Genomic DNA, 19,583 nt, shown 5'->3' on the forward strand with positions numbered 1-19,583 from the left:
AATTGAAGAAAACAATTCCTTAAAAATTAGAATTGAGCAAGTGGAAACTAATGACTCTATGGGACAACAAGAATTAGTTAAACAGAAACAAAAGAATGAAAAAATAGAAGAACCCATAAAATACCTCAGGGGAAAAACAACTGACCTGGAAAACTGATCCAGGAGAGACAATTTAAAAATTATTGGTCTACCTGAAAACAATAATGAAAAAGGGCTTGGAAAGCATCTTTTAGGAAATCATCAAAGAAAACTACCCTGACATCTAAAAAAACAAGAGGGTAAAAGAGTCATCGAAATAATTCACCAATCACCTCCTGAAAGAGATCTCAAATTGAAAACATCAAGGAATACTATAGCCACATTCCAAAATGACTAGGTCAAAGAGAAAATACTGCAAGCAGCCAAAAAGAAACAATTTAAATATCACAGGACCACAGTCAACATTATATAGGACATTGAAGCTCCGAAATTAAAACATCAAAGGGTTTGTAATGTGATGTTCCATAAGGCAAAGGAGCTTTGATTACAACCAAGGATCAACTGCCCAGCAAAACTGAGCATAACCTTTCAGGAGAGGAGATGGACATTAATGAAAATATAGAACTTCCTCATGAAAAGACCAGAGCTTAACAGAAAATTCAAATACAAGACTCAGGAGAGGAATATAAAGGTAAATAGGGGAAAAAAAAAACATGTCAATAATAAGGGCAAACTGTTTACATCCCTATAAGAGAAGATGACACCTGTAACTCTTGAAAACTGTATTGTTATTATGAGTATACATAGAAAGAGGGCATGGATATATGTTGATTTAGAAAAGATGATAAAAAACCTAATTCAGCAGTAAAAAGGGATTGTACTGGGAGAGGAGGAAAGGAGAAGGAAAAGTATTAATTATATCACATGAAAAGGCACAAAAATCTATTACATAGTGGGAAATAAGGGAGGAAATTGGGCACTGTTTGAACGTACTCTCATCAGATTTGACTTAAAGAGGGAATAACATAGGTATAGAAATTGAACTTACCCTACAGGAATTGGGAGGGGAAAGGGAAAAGAAAATGGAGGATATGGATAGAAGGGAGGGAAAAAGTGGAATTAAAAGGGAAAATAAGGGAGGGAGCTAATAGAAGGAAGGGAAGACTGAAGGAGGCAGTGATTAGAAGCAAAACTCCAGTGAGGAGGGAAAGGGAGAAAGAAGAGAGAAAAGCATAAATGGGAAAAAAAGAATGGAGAGAAAGACATAGATAGTAATTATAACTGTGAATGTGAATGAGATGAACTCCCCTATAAAATGGAAGTAGACAGCAGAGTGGAATAAGAACTACAATCCTACAATATGTTGTTTATAAGAAGCAAATTTGAAGCAGAGGGATATACACAGAATAAAGGTAAAAAGCTGGAGCAGAATACATTATGCTTCACCTGAAGTAAAAAAAGCAGTGGTAGCAATCCTGATCTCAGATAAAGCAAAAGCAAAAATAGATCTAATTAAGAGATAAAGAAGAAAACTACATGCTGTTAAAGGAAGTAATGTCGATACTAAACATATATGCACTAAATGGTATAGCATCCAAATTCTTAGAGGAGAAGTTAAGGAAGCTGCAGGAAGAAATAGCAGAACTATACTAGTGGGGGACTTCAACCTTTCCCACGCAGAACCAGATAAATCTAACCACCAAATAAACAAGAAAGAAGTTAAGGAGATGAATAGAATTTTAGAAAAGTTAGATATGGATGACCTCTGGAGAAAAATGAATAAGGATAAAAAGAAATATATCTTTTTCTCAGCAGTACATGATACTGAAACAAACAAAAAAAATGACAAGGGCATAAAAATCTCATAACCCAGTACAGAAAGGCAGAAATATTAAATACATCCTTTCCAGATCATGGTAGTACCAATGTGATAGTCACAGTGCCTATGGGAGCCATGATTATCCCAACACAATTCTGAATCGTGAAATACAACAGATTCTCCATATGGAAGACAGAACCAAAATATTTATTCAGACACCAGAAAGCCAAATCCATCATAGTAACAAAAATCTATACACAATAACAATGCAGAGAACAACACCATCCCCAAGCCTTCCTCATGCTAGGGCTTTCCCACGAACAACAAACACTAGCCTAGCTGTCTGCTTGCCCACATCCTTCCTAGCTCTGACTGCACTCTGACCAAATTTCCTCTCAGCTCTGCTCTAGCTCTGCCTCTTCCTGTTCTACCCTTCCTGCTTTACCCCTTCAACAAACTCTTCCTACCAGAGGCTTCATGTGACTCAAACTCATGTGGCTTCCATGTGACTTAAGTAGGTCACATGGGCCTATTAATAAATGGGAAAGAGCTTCCCATTTAAATTACCATTAAAGGACCATACAAAGACAACCTAAAAATTAATTGGAAACTAAATAATCTAATCCTAAAGAATGACTGAGTCAAACAACAAATCATAGAAACAATCAACAACTTTATCCAAGAGAATGACAATAATGAGACAACATACCAAAATACCAAAACTTATGGGTTGCAGCAAAAGTGGTTGTTTTATATCTCTGTGGATATTTAGTGGATGTTTTATATCTCTAAATGGTTACATGAATAAAATGGAGAAAGAAGAGATCAATGAATTGGGCATACAACTAAAAAAGCTAGAAAAAGAACAAATTAAAAATCCCCAACTAAATACCAAATTAGAAATTCTGAAAACCAAAGGAGAGATTAATAAAAGTGAAATTTAAAAAATCATTGAAATAAAACTAAGAGTTGGTTTTATGAAAAAAAACTATAAAATAGGTAAATTGTAGGTTAATTTGATTTCTTTTTAGAAAAAGAAAACCAAATAGCCAACATCAAAAATGAAAAGGGTGAATTACCATCAATGAAAAGGAAATCAAAACAATAATTAGGAGCTACTTTGCATAACTGTATGCCAAAAGTATGACAATCTTGATGAGGTCGATGAATATTTACAAAAATATAAATTGCTAGATTAACAGAAGAGAAAATTAAAAAATACTTAAATAATCCCATTTCAAAAAATAAATTGAACAAGCCATCAATGAACTCCATAAGAAAAAATCATCAGGGCCACATGGATTTACAAGTGAATTTTATCAAACCTTTAAAGAACTAATTCCAATATTATATAAACTATTTGGGAAAATAGGTGAAGAGAGAGTCCTACCAAATTCTTTCTATGATACAAATGAGTGTTGATATCTAAATCCAGAAGAGCCAAAAGAAGGAAAATTATAGACTAATTTCCCTAATGAATATGGATGCAAAAATTCTAAATAAAATATTAGCAAAGAGATTACAGCAACTTATCTCAAGGATAATACACTATGACCAGGGAGGATTCATATCAGGAATGCAGGGCTGGTGCAATAGTAGGAAAACTATCAGCATAAAATCAACAACAAAACTAGCAGAAATCCTATGATTATCTCAATAGATGCAGAAAAAGCATTTGACAAAATACAACACCCATTCATATTAAAAACACTAGAGAGCATAAGAATAAAGGGAGTCTTCCTGAAAATGACAGCATCTATCTAAAACCATCAGCAAGCATTATATGTAATGAAGATGAGGTAGAAGCATTTCCAATGAGATCAGGAGTCAAACAAGGATGTCCATTATCACTACTGTTATTTTACATTGCACTAAAAATGTTAGCTTCAGCAATAAGAAAAAGAAATTGAAGGAATTAGAACAAGTAAAGCAGAAACAAAACTATCATTCTTCACAGAGAATCCTAGAGAATTAAGTAAAAAATTATTTAAAATAATAAACAAATACAGCAAAATTGCAGTATATAAAATAAATCCACATAAATCATTGTGATTTCTACATATAATTAATAAAGTACAACAGCAAGAGATGGAAAGAAATCCCATTTAAAGTTACTGTAGACATTATAAAATATTTGGAAGTCTACCTGCCAAAACAAACTCAGGAACACAATTACAAAACACTTTTCCTACAAATAATGTCAGGTCTAAAAAACTGGGAAAATATCAAATACTCATGGCTAGGCCAAGCTAATATAACAAAAATGACAATTCTACCTAAATTAAACTACTTATTCAGTGCTATCTCTACCAACCAAACTATCAAAAACCTCTTTTATAGAGCTAGAATAAGCAACAAAATTCATCTGGAAGAACAAAAGGTCCAGAATATGAAGGGAATTAACGAAAAGAAATCCAAGGGAAGGTGACCCTAGCTGTACCAGATCTTAAATTGTATTATAAAATAGCAATCATCAAAACTACTTGGTACTGGCTTAGAAATAGACTGGTGGATCAGTGGAATGGGGCAGGTATGCAAAACACAACAATCAATAACTATAACAATGCACTATTTGATGAACCCAAAGACGGCAGCTTCGGGCATAAGAACTCACTATTTAACAAAAACTTCTGGGAAAACTGTAAAATAGTATAGCAGAAACTAGACACAGAACAACATCTTACATTGTATACCAAAATAAAGTCAAATTGGGTACATAATTTAGATATTAAGACTGATACTACAAGCAAACTGGGAGAGAAAGGAATAGTGTATTTGCCAGATATGTGAAGAATGGAGAAATTTTTGACCAAACAAGAGATAGAGAATATTATGAAGGGAAAATGCATAATTTTGATTACATTAAATTGCAAAGTTTTCACACAAACAAATCTAATGCAACCAAGACTAGGAGGGAAGCAGAAAACTGAGAAAGAATTTTTGCAACTAGTATTTGTGATAAAGGCCTCATTTCTAAAACATATAAAGAACTGAGTCAAATGTACAAGAATACAAGTCATTCCCCAGTTGATAAATAGTCAAAGGATATGAACAGGCAGTTTTCAGAGGAAGAAATTAAAGCTATCCATAGTCATAAGAGAAAGTGCTGTAAATCACTACTGATTAGAGAGATGCAAATCAAAACTACTCTGAGATATCATATCACACCTATCAGATTGGTTTACATGACAAAATAGGAAAATGATATATGTTGGGGAAGATGTGGGAAAATTGGAACACTAATTCATTTTTGATGGAGTTGTAAATTGATCCAACCATGCTCGAGAGTAATTTGGAACTATGCCCAAAGGGTTATAAAATTGTACATACCCTATGACCCAGCAATACCACTTTTAGGTCTGTATCCCAAAGAGAGCATACAAATGGGAAAAGGACCCACATGTACAAAAATATTTATAGTAGCTCTTTTTGTGGTAGCAAAGAACTGGAATTTGAGGGGATGTCCATCAATTGGGGAATGGCTGAACAAGTTGTGGTATATGACTGTAATGGAATACCATTGATGAGCAGGCTGACTTCAGAAAAACCTGCAAAGAACTTACATGAACTGATGCTGAGTGAAATTAGCAGAACCATGAGAAAATTGTACACAATAACAGCCACACTGTGCAATGGCTTTGATAGCCCTTCTCAGCAATGTAAAGATCTAAGACAACTCCAAAAGACTAAGAATGGAAAATGCTATCCACATCCAGAGAAAGAACACTGAAGTCTGAATGCAGATGGACGTACACTATTTGCTCTCCTTTTCTTTTGTTGTTTTGTTGCTTCTTTCTTTTTGTTCTTCCCATCAGTTCTAACTCTTCTTTACATCATAACTAATGTGAAAATATGTTTAATATGAAGGTATAGAAGAGCCTATATCCGATTGCACAGTTTATGGGATGAGGGAAGTGAAGAGGGAAAGAAAATTCGAATCTCAAAATCTTATGGAAGTGAACGTTAAAAGCTAAAAATTAATAAATTATCATTTAAAAAGACAGAATCCAAGAACTTGCAGCATTTCCTGTCTCTATGATGAAGTTTAGGGGTACAGGGACCCCAAAACTACTGAGGCACAAGGCCAAATTCATCTTGAAAGAATTCACAGACTTAAGCAGTCTTCCAGGCAAGTGGCAAAAAGTGTACCATGACACTAATAAAGTGAGCAGAGCTCCTTGGGGAACATGCAGCTTAACAGAGGTGATGTTAAAGCTTATATAGAAAAAATGTCATCCCAAGAGTGTGTCAAAATTATTAGGTGGTTCAGGGCAGAATCAAGGAGTGATCAGCTCCTAAAAGAACATAAAATTTCTGTACCTTGGACACAGGTGTCATTCACCACTGGAAACCCTGGAGGGCTTGCGGGATCTTCTAAGGGGGTGTGTCTTTGGTAAACTAAGTCTACAATAGCATTGGGAGTTGTTATCTGTAACTTGATCTCTGGACTGTATACATTAACTGTGAGAATCAGTACATGATAGTTTTCTGCTGATACAAGATAGTCCTGTTCATACAAGGAAAATTCTACAGAGGTCAGATTGTTCTTGTAACAGGGAGAGATAGTTTGCCTCACTGGGAGCCACTCATGAGTTACTGCCAGAGACAGAGTCTTTGGGATGGGGACAATCACCCCATCATCAAGTTTTTCTGATGTCTAAGTTGGTAATATAGAACATCCTTCAATAAATTTTATCTGGATAAATACATTTTATGCATAGGTGCTCTCCTTTAGTCATTTAGAGAAAGAAGCATTTTCCACCAAATACAGTAATTAATATAGGTAAGAGATACTCAAGTTGACCAATCTAATAAGCCCCTATTACACTCCTATAACATGCCAGGAACTATGCTAGATGCTAGTGATAATTCCTTGTTATTCCTTATTGATACAATTCCTTGTTATTCCTTATGTTCCTTTTCCTCTTCTCTATTTTTTGTTGCAAAGATCACTGTCTGGGGGCAGGGAGGGATATATCTGGTAATCAAAGTGATCTAAAAAAAAGACATCAAGAAAAATTAAAAGTAATATACACATACAGCTTTCAGATTTATTTTAAAGGAAACTGCTTAAAGCAGGTAGTACAGAACTTATTGATTCCTGATGTGCTCTAATGTCTATACCTTCTTTCTACTCTCCAACTCCTTTTATAACTTTCTTAGAGATCTATTTGGCTTAGAATTGTAGGCAAAGTTAGAAGTCTTCTGGTATTCTCCTATGACCCCGCCCCACAGTTCTTCCCCTCTTTTTTTGCACATCCTTTACTAGAGATTTTTTTTAAATACAATTAAATTTATAGACTGCAAATCAATTAAATGGAGGAAAGACATAATCAAACATACAATTTACTGCTTCCTTTCCTAGTGCCTTCAAATATGCTTGTTTTTCCTATGCTTTAAAAATCTTCATTAACTGCTATTATCTCCTCAAACTTTCTTCTATTTCCTCTCTCAGTCAAGATCTTTCCTTTCACTTTTTCTCTTGATCATCAACCTTCTACATTCAGATTCTAGGCTTTCTCACTAAACTTGAGGTTCTCTCTCTCCAAAGTTCCTAAGGATGTTTTTAGTGGTGGTCTCAAATCTAGTGGTTTTTTTCTAAGTCTTCATACTTGTTCTTTCTCCTGCATCTGATGCTGCTGACAAAGGGAAAGGGTAGGGGAAAACATATGAATTTATAGATTATCTACTATGTGTAAGGCAGTATACTAAGCATGTTTACAGATCCTTTGATCCTGATAATAACCCTGTGAGGAAGATGTTATTATAATCTTCCATTTTACAATTGAGGAAGAAGATAGTGGTTAAGTCACTTGCCCAGGATCACACAGCTAAAGTGTCAGAGACTGGATCTGAATTTAGATCTTCCTGACTCTAGGCAAAGCACGTTTTCCACTGCACCACCTAACTGCCTTTAACAACTTCATATTCTTTCCTCTTTACAGTTTTTTTGACATGACGCTTTCCTGGTTTGGGGGGTGGGAGTGGGAGGGGTGTTGTAGAGAGACAGTAAGAATGAGAGAGAGAGAGTTAGTTGAGGGAAGGAGATCCTTTCTCAATTTGCTGAATTAGAAACTAATTTTCTAACTAAAGTGTAATCTTTTTTTAATATGGATTCCCAAATTATGATTAAAGTATGATTTAAATGGTTTTATAAATAATAAAATAGTGGCATTTTGGGGTTGCAGCTCCATAGGACTTTTAAAAGTGGAAATTTTGTGAAATTTATACAGTCATTTCTGTCATCCCAAAGAGAGTGACAAAATTATTGTTTCAATATAATGGGAGAAGATAACTTCACCAACTGGAAAAGTCCTTAAACAAAACTTAAGTTAATTTAGTTCCAAAGATTCAAAATAAGAATTTTTTTTAAAAGTTTTGAAATTTGTAGTTTGCAGTTTTTAAGCCGTATCTGATGCTTGAGAATCAGCAATCACCTCTTCTCTCCAGATTGGAAAGGAAGCAAATGAGAATAAGTAAAATCTAATTTTAAGAAAATGTTTTACCTCATTATCGTGTTTCTTTTGTGAATGATTTAGCAGAACTTAATTGTATACTTGAATTAAAAGCAATCTGCAAGCTCCTAAAAATCCAGGTGGTGAAGTTTTGTCCAACAAACAGAAATTGCACATGATGTTTCAGTTTTGATCAAGGAAACAGTAAAAATTGTTGCAATAAATTCCAGCTGACTAAGAAAAACTAGTTGTGAAGATGGCTTTGGAATGTGATTGGGAAATAAAGATGTGAGGGATTAAAAAAGTAATAATGAAGGAAAGTGAAGAGTTGAATTATAGTGTAAAGAGAGAGATGCAAAGCCCACAGGCAAAAAGGGAAATACAGTTAAAAGGAAGTTGGAGACTGTTTACACTGACAGAAAGTGAGCATGAAGTTCAATTAGAAGGCAGTGTAAAGTAAGAGTTTTCACTTCCCAAAAGAGCAGGAATAATAATTTTCAAACCAATTTAGCAATTTTTGCTCAGCAAACTGTCTAGTACAAGGCAAAAGAAAATTTCAGGATTTAGTAAAATATTACTGAAAAGCTTAAGGAAGTTTTAGATCCCAATGATGTAAGAAGAGAATGAGAAGATTTCCAAATTGTGAACTTTATTTCAAGAAATACTTGTTTCTTCTTCTAAAAGTTAAAGTTAGTTTTGAGTTTAAGTACTCTGCACTCATCTCAGAATGCAACTAGTAAAGAATGCCAAAACTGGTAAAGGAATGAAATGATTTTTCCTTCTAAATTAATTCAGAAATGCATTCAACAGGATCAAAGTTACTAGAGAGGCAGTAAGTTTTGTGTTTCATGATTTAAGCCCACAATACTGTCATATGTTAATATAATGCTTATAATTTTTTGCCTTGTGATTTTGAGAAACCATTGTGTATAAAATGTTGTTAATTTGAAAAATGATATCTTGAGTGTGATACATTTGTAAGACTAAGAGATTACTTCCTCTTGTGTTCTGAATGCTTGTGTTCTGAATATGAAAATGTTCTGAAATAATGAATTTGGGCTATCACTTATTTGGGATTTTTGTCTTTCTGGTTAAAAAACTCTCTTAAGTATTTAATTAGCTATATTTTGCCTGAAAATGAATAATAACAATAATAATTCAGTGTTTGGGAGAAGTACCAAAGACCTTATTAATTTTCATTATCTGCGAAGTTTTTTGGAGATTTACCAAGTTCTCTGGATCTCCAACCTCGAACAGGTTAAAAAAAATATCTTACCAACTCTGGAAAAAGAAGCTTCAAGACTGTACATGACTAATGAAAGCCTTATAAATTTTAATGTAGTAAACTGTTTTATGAAGGAAGTGAGATTTCCTCCTCCAACACAAACACTCAGAGTCAAAGTAGAAGTTAGCTTATAAGTTTGCCTGCAGAACAGAAGTGATTTATATGATGAATAATTTGACTACTAAATTATGAAAATTCATGAAAACTAAACTGGAAAAAATTACATTTGTGCTAGTACACAATGGAGTTACATCTTTGAACCATCAGACCATTACACTCCAGTTTATAAGACTCCAGGTAAAAGAATATGTTCGAAGTTTTAATCATAGTAGTCAGACCATCTACTGTGGTGCCTGTGAAAAACAGTAACAAAAGATGATGGTTCTAAATGATATATATTAAATTTTATGCTGGAGGTAGTAAGGAACTACTGAACTTCTCTTAGGTCCACTTGAATATCCACAGATATCTATCCATACAAATCCCTAAATAACACAGGCTTTAGATATGTTTCAGCAATTATCTATAAATTCTCAAGTTGGATTGAAGATTTCTCAAATAGAATTGCTTTAAATTGTAAAGAAATACTAAAATGTTTTTGTTTGTTTTAGATCTCTCTTATATCAAGAGACAGAAGGACTCATCACAACATATGTTTTCAAAGAGCCCTTTTATGATTCTTCCTGGAACCCACAGATGTTATATACAGGGCTCAGGTAAAGCAAAAAAAAAAAAAAAAAAGCTATATGAAAACTTAAACTCGCAAAATTTTCTTATGAGCTTAATTTGATGTTTTTTCCTATACCTCTGATGTTTATAAGGTTAACTCCAAAAAGTTTGTACTGACTTATACCATACAAACCAATTTTTGGAAAGCCAATGTGATTATGTGTTCTAAGGCCCTACTAAAATAAACTAAATCTTATCACTAGCAGGTTTAAGCAACATTACCTAAAAAAACTTCCACAAATGGCTTTGAACCTAGAAAACTAATCTACTGAAGAAAATACCAATGCAAATCTGCCCTAGAAACAAGGCTCCCTCCAGGTACTATTAACACTCCAGGTAAAAATACTGATATACCAATTGAAGGATGTATGTCTCTTAAGTTTGAGTAGATCAAGCTGGACAACTTGTAGACAGTGGTCAAGGGTTGATCCCTTTGACACGGAATTTCCCAGGGAAAATGTTTCCCAGAAGCAGAAGTCATGAAGACAGCAAAACCCAAGAAGAGAGAACTAAGAAACTTATTGCACATTAACTGAGTGTTGCATGTATCTGTTGTTCAGTTGATTAACTGTGTCTAATTCTTCATGATCCCATTTGAGGTTTTTTTGGCAAAGAAAAGTTGAGTAGTTTTCCATTTCCCTCTCCAGCTCTTTTTACAGATGAGAAAACTGAAGCCAACTGGGTTAAGTGACTTGCTCAGGGTCACACAGTCACTGTGTGAAACCGTATTTTAACTCAGATACTCCTGATTCTAGGTTTGGCACTTTATCCACTGAACCACCTAGATGCCTATATGTATCTGACCAAACCCTTAATATTAGTCTAACCTGAATCATTACAGGGACTTTGGAAAGGCTTTAGGAACTTAAACATGAATGGATATCTGACTGGAGTTGGTTGCAGGAATGAGTTGGATTACAGAAATTATGAAAATTCTGGGTTATATAATACTAATAATTGTTATTACATTGATTTTGCTCTTTTATTGTGTTCATTATATTCCAATACTTGTATCTGCCTGTGGAAACGATGGGGTGGTGAGACCTGGGCCCCAAAAGGCAAAGACTATGTCTCTGGAAGCACCCCTAATCTCAGTAGGCCCCCATGGGAAAATTCTCTCCTTGTTACAGGCAGATGAAGAAGTGATCCCATAATTCCTTTGATATCAATGCAGGGTGCTGGTGTAAGGACTCTTTCTCAGGCACCAGATTCCCAAGGACCATGCTCTGGGAACCCTTCTATCTTGTCCCCTTAACAAAACTATCTCTGTGGACTCCCTGATTTTTCCCATAGATCCCAGCAACCCTGCACTCAGATCACTTGCATAAATGACTACTCCCTAATCCCACTCCCCATCCCCCAACTCCATCACGTAATTAGCATACTGGACATTCTTTTGCTGTCCCTTTTCCATATAAGCTTTAACATCACTCCTATCTGGTTGCAAGTGCCCTAAGGAACTTCACTCCCTTCTATTGGTGCCACAATAAACTGCCACTTGACTAGAAAATGGTTTGAGTGCCTGAATTCATTCCAGGAGGTGCCACCATTATGCTGAAATTTTGGGGGTCCCAGTATCCCTAAACTATGTCAGTACCCCTAAACTACATCAGAAATGTCTGCCAAAAAATTTATATGAAGGCATCTAGAGAGGAGATTGATAGAACATATAAAAATGTGAGCTGAGATACACAAATATGATCTAGGAGAATGTGATAGGAAAAACTCTGACTCAGGCTTCCTGACACTATTTGCTTTAAACATGTTAATCACATTTCCTGCTCAAGTTTGCAAAAATCAAGGTTAAGACAACAAGGACAGCTGCAGTTTAAAAAAAAAATAGTTCCTTATGTTTTCTAATGTAAAAATGCCTTCCTCTTCTTTCCTTGCTATTATCTGTAAATATCCATTTTACTCATTCTGCTCATGTAGTCAAATCCTTTATAAGGTGACTTACAATGATGCTTAGGAGTTACTGATAAGCAACTGGTAAGTGTTCAGTATTGTCTGTGCTCTGAGAATAATAAACATAATAAAAATACGTAATAGTATTTCCTTTTCTGTATTATTGATTGGTGACTGGCCGTACCTAGTCAATACGTGAAAATTAAAGATTATATTTTCACACAGATGAAGCAAAATGGACTTTCTTCTGAGGAAAGAGGTGTTTTAAAAAAAGCCAAGATGGCAGACTGAGAGCAACTACTCACCTAAGTTCTAAGACAAACTCCTTCAGATACCACTAAAAAGAGAATCTGAACAAATTTTAGAGCGGCAGAATCCAATGCGAGACCAAGTGTGGCAGATTTCCAATCCAGGACAGACTGGAAGGTTGACGGGAAGGATATGCTGCGTGGGGTTGGAGGAACGCACAGCGCACAGGCTGTACCAGCACAGACCCCACCATAGTAAGGCCGAGCAGGAAGCCCTGGGTGATCTGAAACACCAGGCGCACTATGGAATCTCAAACGTATCAGCCCAGGACAGGAGTCCAGTGGAAGTGAGAGAGAGAACCACAGAAGCCCAGGTAACTACAGCAGCTATTCCTGAGACTATCAGCCCGCAGATTAAATGCCTGTAAGTCACCTACTTGAACTTCCAGGAGCCAAGATGGAGAAGTGCTCTATAAATGCCCTACTCCTCCCCTCGTTGACTTTGAAAAACCCACAGAATATTTCCCCAGGAAAAATCCTGGAACAGTGGGATCAGTCGAAGTGGCAAACAGCCTCTTAGCCTGGGAGGCTAGGAAAATCACAAAGGGGGGTCCCTGTTGCTGTGGCAGAAGAGAACCAGTGCAGGACTGGAACTGTCTCAGACAGCCCCACCTCAGCGAACTGGGAGGAGATCTTGAACCCCAGGAGGTTGAAGCCTGTGATCGACAACACCAGGACCCCAGAAGTGCCTCAACACGGCCAGGGGAATATGGAAGACACTAGTGCAAACCATATTCACCAACCACTGAGGCTGCCTGTGCTCAGAAGAGGAGACCTCTTGTGGTGAGACCATCCCTCCCCCACACTTAACACAACTAACTCCAAGATAAGTCTGGGGAAACTCAGAAAGACTTCACCTGGCCTCTGCTTTAGCACATCAGTCAGCTCAGCACCAGGTAAGCTACAGAATTCTAGCTTCCAGCTGAAAGAACCAGAGGACACAATACACAAAGTCTCAAGTACTAAGCACAAGAACAGTGGGACAGAGCCCCCTGTACTCCAGAAGCAGAGATTCACTTTAAAAGCCAGGAAAAGGGTGATCGTCAAGAGCAAGAAGTAAACCAGAAAACATAAAAACAGAGATTCTTTCTATGGAGACAAGGCCCAAAAAACAGAAACCAAAGAGGTCAGTATTGAGACTGAACTCCCAACTGAAACTTCAGAAGGGAATATGAACAGCTCTCCAGCCCAAAGAGCATTCTTGGAAGAGCTCAAAAAGGAATTTAAAAGCCAAATTAGGGATATAGAAGAAAAACTGAACAATGACTACAAAAACTATGAAAAAAGAAATCACAGAAGAATTTTAAAGGACAATTGGACAAATAGAAAAGGAATTACAAAAACTAATTGGAGAAAATAACTGCTTAAAACGAACAATTGGACAGATGGAAAAGGAGATGCAAAAGTTAACTGAAGAAAACAATTTGACAAAAATTAGAATTGGGCAAGCAGAAGCTGATGACTCTATGAGACATCAAGAATCAGTCAAACAGAATCGAAAGAATGAAAAGATAGAAGAAGATGGAAAATATCTAAATGGAAATACAACTGACCTGGAAAACAGATACAGGAGAGAAAAATCTAAGAATATTGGTCTACCAGAAAGTCATGATGAGAAAAAGAACCTGGACAATATCTTCCAAGAAATCATCGAGGTCCCAATTGATAAATGGTCAAAGAATATAAACAGGCAGTTTTCAGAGGAAGAAATTAAAGATATCTATAGCCATATGATAAAATGCTCTAAGTCACTATTGATTAGAGAGATGCAAATCAAAACAATTCTAACATACCACATCACAACTATCAGACTGACTAACATGACAGAACAGGAAGATGATAAATGGTGGAGAAGATGTGGGAGAGGAGGAACACTAATTCATTGTTGGTGGAGCTGTGAGCTGATCCAGCTATCCTAGAGAGCATTTTGGAACTATGCCCAAAGGGCTATAAAAATGTGCATACCCTTTAACTCAGCAATATTGCTTCGAGGACTGTATCCCCAAGAGATCATAAAAAATGTTAAAAAATATTTATAGCAGCACTCTTTGTGGTGTCCAAAAACTGGAAATCAAGGAGATGCCCATCAACTGGGGAATGGCTGAATAAATTATGATACATGAATATAATAGAATATTATTGCACTATAAGAAATGATGAACAGGAAGACTTCCAAGAGACCTGGACAGACTTATATGATCTGATGCTGAGCTAAAGGAGCAGAACCAGGAGAACTTTATACACAGCAACAACCACAGTGTGCAAGGACTTTTTCTAGTAGACTTAGAACTTCATTGAAATGCAAGGACTTAAAAAATTCCCAATGGTTTTTTAAGGCAAAATGCCTTCCACATCCAGAGAAAGAACTATGGAATTCAATCGCAGATTGTAGCAGATCATTTACTTTTGCATTATGTTTTGGTTTGTTACATGATTTCTTCCATTCATTTTAATTCTTCTATACAACATGACTATGGTGAAAATGTATTTAATAGGAATGTATGCATGGAATCTATATAAAATTGTATGCCGCCTGGGGAGGGAGGGAAAGAAAAAATCTAGGTTGTATGGTAGTGATTGTGGAACACTGAATATAAAAAAATAAATAAATTTTAAAAAAAGAAAGAAAAAAATCATCAAGGAAAACTGCCCAGAAGTCCTAGATCTAGAGAGCAAAATAGTTATCAAAAAAATCCACTTTCCACCTCCTGCAAGGGATCCCTAACTAAAAATACCAAGAAATATCGTTGCCAAATTTCAGAACAATCAGATGAAGGAGAAAATACCCCAGGCAGTCAGAAAGAAACAATTCAAATATCAAGGAGCTACAGTCAGGATCACACAGGACCTTGCAGTTTCTACCTTAAGAGATCAGAGGGACTGGAATATGATATTCTGAAAAGTAAAGGAGCTGGGACTACAACCAAGGATCAATTATCCAGCAAAACTGAGTACAATATTTCAGGTAAGGAGATGGACAGTCAATAAAATAAGGGATTTCCAGACCTTCCTGATGAAAAGGCCAGAGTTCAATAGAAAATTTGATCTCCAAACACAAGTCTAAAGAGAGGCATAAAAAGGTAAACAAGGGGAAAAAAACCCCCAAAACTTGTTATTCAATAGGAGTAAACTGTTTACATCCCTATAAGGGAAGATGATATTTGTTCATCTTGAGAACTGTATATTTATTATGATAGTTAAAATGGATATACATAGATAGAGGGAGCGGTATAAAGTAAATGATGTCATGATTTAAGCATGCAAAGGGATTGCAACAGGAGATGTGAAAAGGAGGAGTCAGAAAAAGGTAAATTACATCACAGGAAGAGGCACAAAAATACATTACAGTAGAGGGAAAGAAGGGAGGGAGATAAGCATTGTTTGAGAGTTGCTCTCATGTGATTGGGTTCAAGGAGGGAACAACAAACTCAGGTAAGTACAGATATACAACTAGCTCTAAAGGCAGTAGGAGGGGAAGGAGAAAAGAAAAGGGAGAGGAGGCTAAAAGGGAGGGAAGAAGTTGTGAGAGAAAGGGGGCTAAAATGGAGGGGGGTTGAAAGCAGGGAAGGAAGACTGAGGGAGGCTGTGGTCAAAAATTAAAACTATTGTGGAAGGGAAGGAAGAACTAAAAGCATAAACAGGGGAAAAGTGAATGGAGGGAAAGACAGAGATAGTAATCATAACTGTGAATGTGAATGGGATGAACTCTCCCATAAAACAGAGAAGGATAGCAGAATGGATTAAAAACTATAATCCAACAATATGTTGTTTACAAGAAACACATTTGAAAGAGGGGCATACGCACAGGAAAAAAGTAAAAGGTTGGAACAGAATATATTGTGCTTCAGCTGATATAAAAAAAAAAAGCAGGGGTAGCAATCCTAATCTCAGACAAAGCAAAAGCAGAAATAGACCTAATCAAAAGAGACAAGGAAGGAAACTATATCCTGCCAAAAGGCACCATAGACAACAAAGCAATTTCATTACCAAACATATATACTACAAGTGGTATAGCATTCCCAATGGTCTTTTAAGGCAAAAAGCCTTCCACATCTTGAGAAAGAACTATGGAACTCAATCACAGATTGTAGCAGATCATTTACTTTTGTATTACGTTTTGGTTCATTATATGATTTCTCCCATTCATTTTAATTCTTTTATGCAACATGACTAAGGTGAAAATGTATTTAATGGGAATGTAAGTGTAGAACCTATGTAAGATAGCATGCTGTTCTGGGGAGGGAGTTGGGAGGGACAGGGAAAGGAAGGGGAGCGAAGGGTAAAAATCTAAGATATATGGAAGTGATTATAGAAAAATGAAAACAAATAAAATAATAAAAATTTTAAAATTAAAAAAAAAACAAAAGAAAACTGTAAAAAAAAAGTGGTCTTTTCTTGCAACAACAATTCACAGAATTGGAAGAAAAACAGGAAAAGTGGAAAACAGTATGGCACAAACCAGGTACAGACTAACATCTCACACCATACAGTAAGATAAGGTCAAAATGGGTATATGATTTACACATAAAGAGTGATACCATAAGCAAATTAGGAAAGCATGGAATAGTTTACCTATCAGATCTATGGATAAGGAAAGAATTTAGGACCAAAGGAGACAAATTGAGTATTACAAAATGTAAAATGGATAATTTTGTTTACATAAAATTAAAAAGTTTTTGCACTAACAAAAGCAATGCAACAAAAATTCGAAAGCAGAAAACTGAAAAAAAAGAAATTTTACAGTATCTCTGATAAAGATCTTATTTCTCAAATATATAGAAAACTGAGTGAAATTTATGAAAAGATGAATCAATCTCCAATTGATAAATGGTCAAGGGGTATGAAAGGCAGTTTACATACAAAAAAATCAAAGCTATCTACATAATCATATAAAAAACACTCTAAATCACTATTTGATTAAAGAAATGTAAATTAAAACAGATCTGAGATAACCACCTCATACCTATCAGATTGGCTAATATGACAAAAAGAAAGATGATAAGTGCTGGAGGGAATGTAGGAAAACTGGGACAATAATGCACTGCTCCTGCAGTTGTGAACTGATTCAAACATTCTGGAGAGCAATTTGGAACTATGCCCAAAGGGCTATAAAACTGTGCAACCCTTTGATCCAACAATGTTTCTGCTAGGTCGATTTTAAAAGTGGGGAGAGAAAGGAACTTATTTGTACAAAAATATAGCAGCTCTTTTTGTGGTGGCTACGAATTGCAAATTGAGGGGATGCCCATCAACTGGGGAATGGCAGAACAAGTGGTGGAATATGATTGTGAGAGAATACTATCCTGCTTTAAATAAAAAGAAATCTTTAGCAGGATAATTTCAAAAAAGCCTAGAAAGATTTACATGAACTGATACAGAGTGAAGCGAGCAGAACCAGGAAGAATATTGTACACAGTAACAATATTTTACAATGAAGAACTATGAATTATTTACCTATCCTCAACAAAACAATAAGACTGGTGAGGAACCTGTGGCCTCAAGGCCACATGTGTCCTTGGGTGCAGCCTTTTGACTGAGTCCCAGTTTTACAGAACAAATCATTAAGGATTTGACTATATATATATAGATAGATAGATACACACACATACATACATATATACATACATATGTGTGTTACATTATTGTATCCCATACAATTATAATATATAACTATATTTATGTAAAATGTAGTTACATTAAGGGTATTTGTTATGTGAAGTTTGGATTCTATTAAAGGGCAGCACCTGAGCACCTAGAGGGCCATATGTGGCCTCGAGGCAGCAGGTTCTCCACCCCTAGTCTAGATGACAGCCTAGGTCACCTGTTACTTAAAGCGTCAGCCCAATAAGTGACCCGGAAGTGAAAAGGCTCCTGCCTAACTTGCCATTTGCTTCGCGGGCCCAAATCCCCACTATCAGGAACGCAAGTTCCCATAAAAGAGCACAGGGCTCACTCATTTGGCCAGGAATGAGTTCTTCAGGCTCGGATTAAGTAAGGGTAGGTTCCAGGAGCAGGAAATGGGCTTGGAAAACCGTCCAAGTCCGCCTGAAAGCCCTCCTAAAAGCTAATGGGAAAACCTGGGGAGGGCACGGGGGCGGTGCCTCATTCTGCCAGGCGGACAAGTCACCATTCTGAGCGGAGAACATGAGCCCGCGGCAGCAGCAGGGCTCAGCGTTACCTGAGTTCTGTCTGTGCAGGCGCCAGCACGGGCCAGGAGAGCCAGACACCGGGAGACACGAGCCGCATCCTGGCCTGGGAAGCCCTCTCTTCCCTTCCGCATTGGCTCCAGGAAAGCTGAAACTTTACCTCTGGGGCAAGCTGGCCCCGCCCTCGAGGGGGAGGAGCCTTTAAACTCACGGCAATTGGCGAAGATTTCCTGGACTTGTAAGCCTCCTTCCTCTGCGGCCACCTAGGCATGCGCGCTGAGGAGACCCCAGAACCGGAAAGTCAGGGCGTCCCTTTGGTTCTGTCCAGGGGCTGAACTGTTTGCTGTCCAGGCTGCCTCCTTCTTCGTCTGGCGTGGGTGTAGCGAGAAGAGCGGGGCCCAGGAGGACGGTTTAAGGGCCTCTTTGATCCGAATTTCAGGGCTCAGAGAAGAACCTTAAGCCCAAAAATAAGGAAGAAAAACACTAACAGGCTTGAGCGGGTTGGAGAGAAAGGTTTAGAAACAAGGGGGAGTTGGAAGTTAGACCCTGAATATGAGGTGAAAGGGTCGTGCCCGAGAGACATTTTAATATTCGCTATTAAATATGTAAATATATTTATATACATCATATATATTACATATTACATATATTTGTATATAAGTAAAATTAAATAATGTAATATATTAAATGAATAAAAATAGCTAAATATCTGCTTTACAGATTTATCCTTGTTTGGTAGACCTAACTAGCAGTAGTTCCTGCTAGAGTCTAGGTTACATTGTATCTACGATAAACTAACACATTTATATAGACCAGTTAGGTTAACAAACGTCTCTCCCAAAAACAACTCGGCAACATCTTTAGGGCAAATGTTATCCCTCCTTTGACGCACTAGGAAACTGAGGCTCAGAAGTGTTCAAGTAAATTGTCAGTGGTTATATGACTCGTAACTGTGGA

The 19,583-nt window shown here is 36.6% G+C and overlaps 1 protein-coding gene across 4 annotated transcripts in view; it reads right to left on the reverse strand.

The window, feature by feature from the left end:
* IRAK4 (interleukin 1 receptor associated kinase 4) overlaps positions 1-18,915 on the reverse strand; it is a 76,113-nt gene extending 57,198 nt beyond the window's left edge. For 2 of the 4 annotated variants that reach the window (XM_072654286.1, XM_072654289.1), the window contains exon 1: positions 18,659-18,914. The gene's annotated coding sequence lies outside the window, so the exon portion shown is untranslated. Of the gene's footprint in view, positions 1-18,658 lie in introns of all 4 variants that reach the window. The other 2 variants (XM_072654287.1, XM_072654288.1) reach the window with 2 other exon arrangements.
* Positions 18,916-19,583: the final 668 nt, after the last annotated feature.

This window comes from Notamacropus eugenii, chromosome 3 (assembly GCF_028372415.1).
Source record: "Notamacropus eugenii isolate mMacEug1 chromosome 3, mMacEug1.pri_v2, whole genome shotgun sequence".
Lineage (NCBI taxonomy): Eukaryota > Metazoa > Chordata > Mammalia > Diprotodontia > Macropodidae > Notamacropus > Notamacropus eugenii.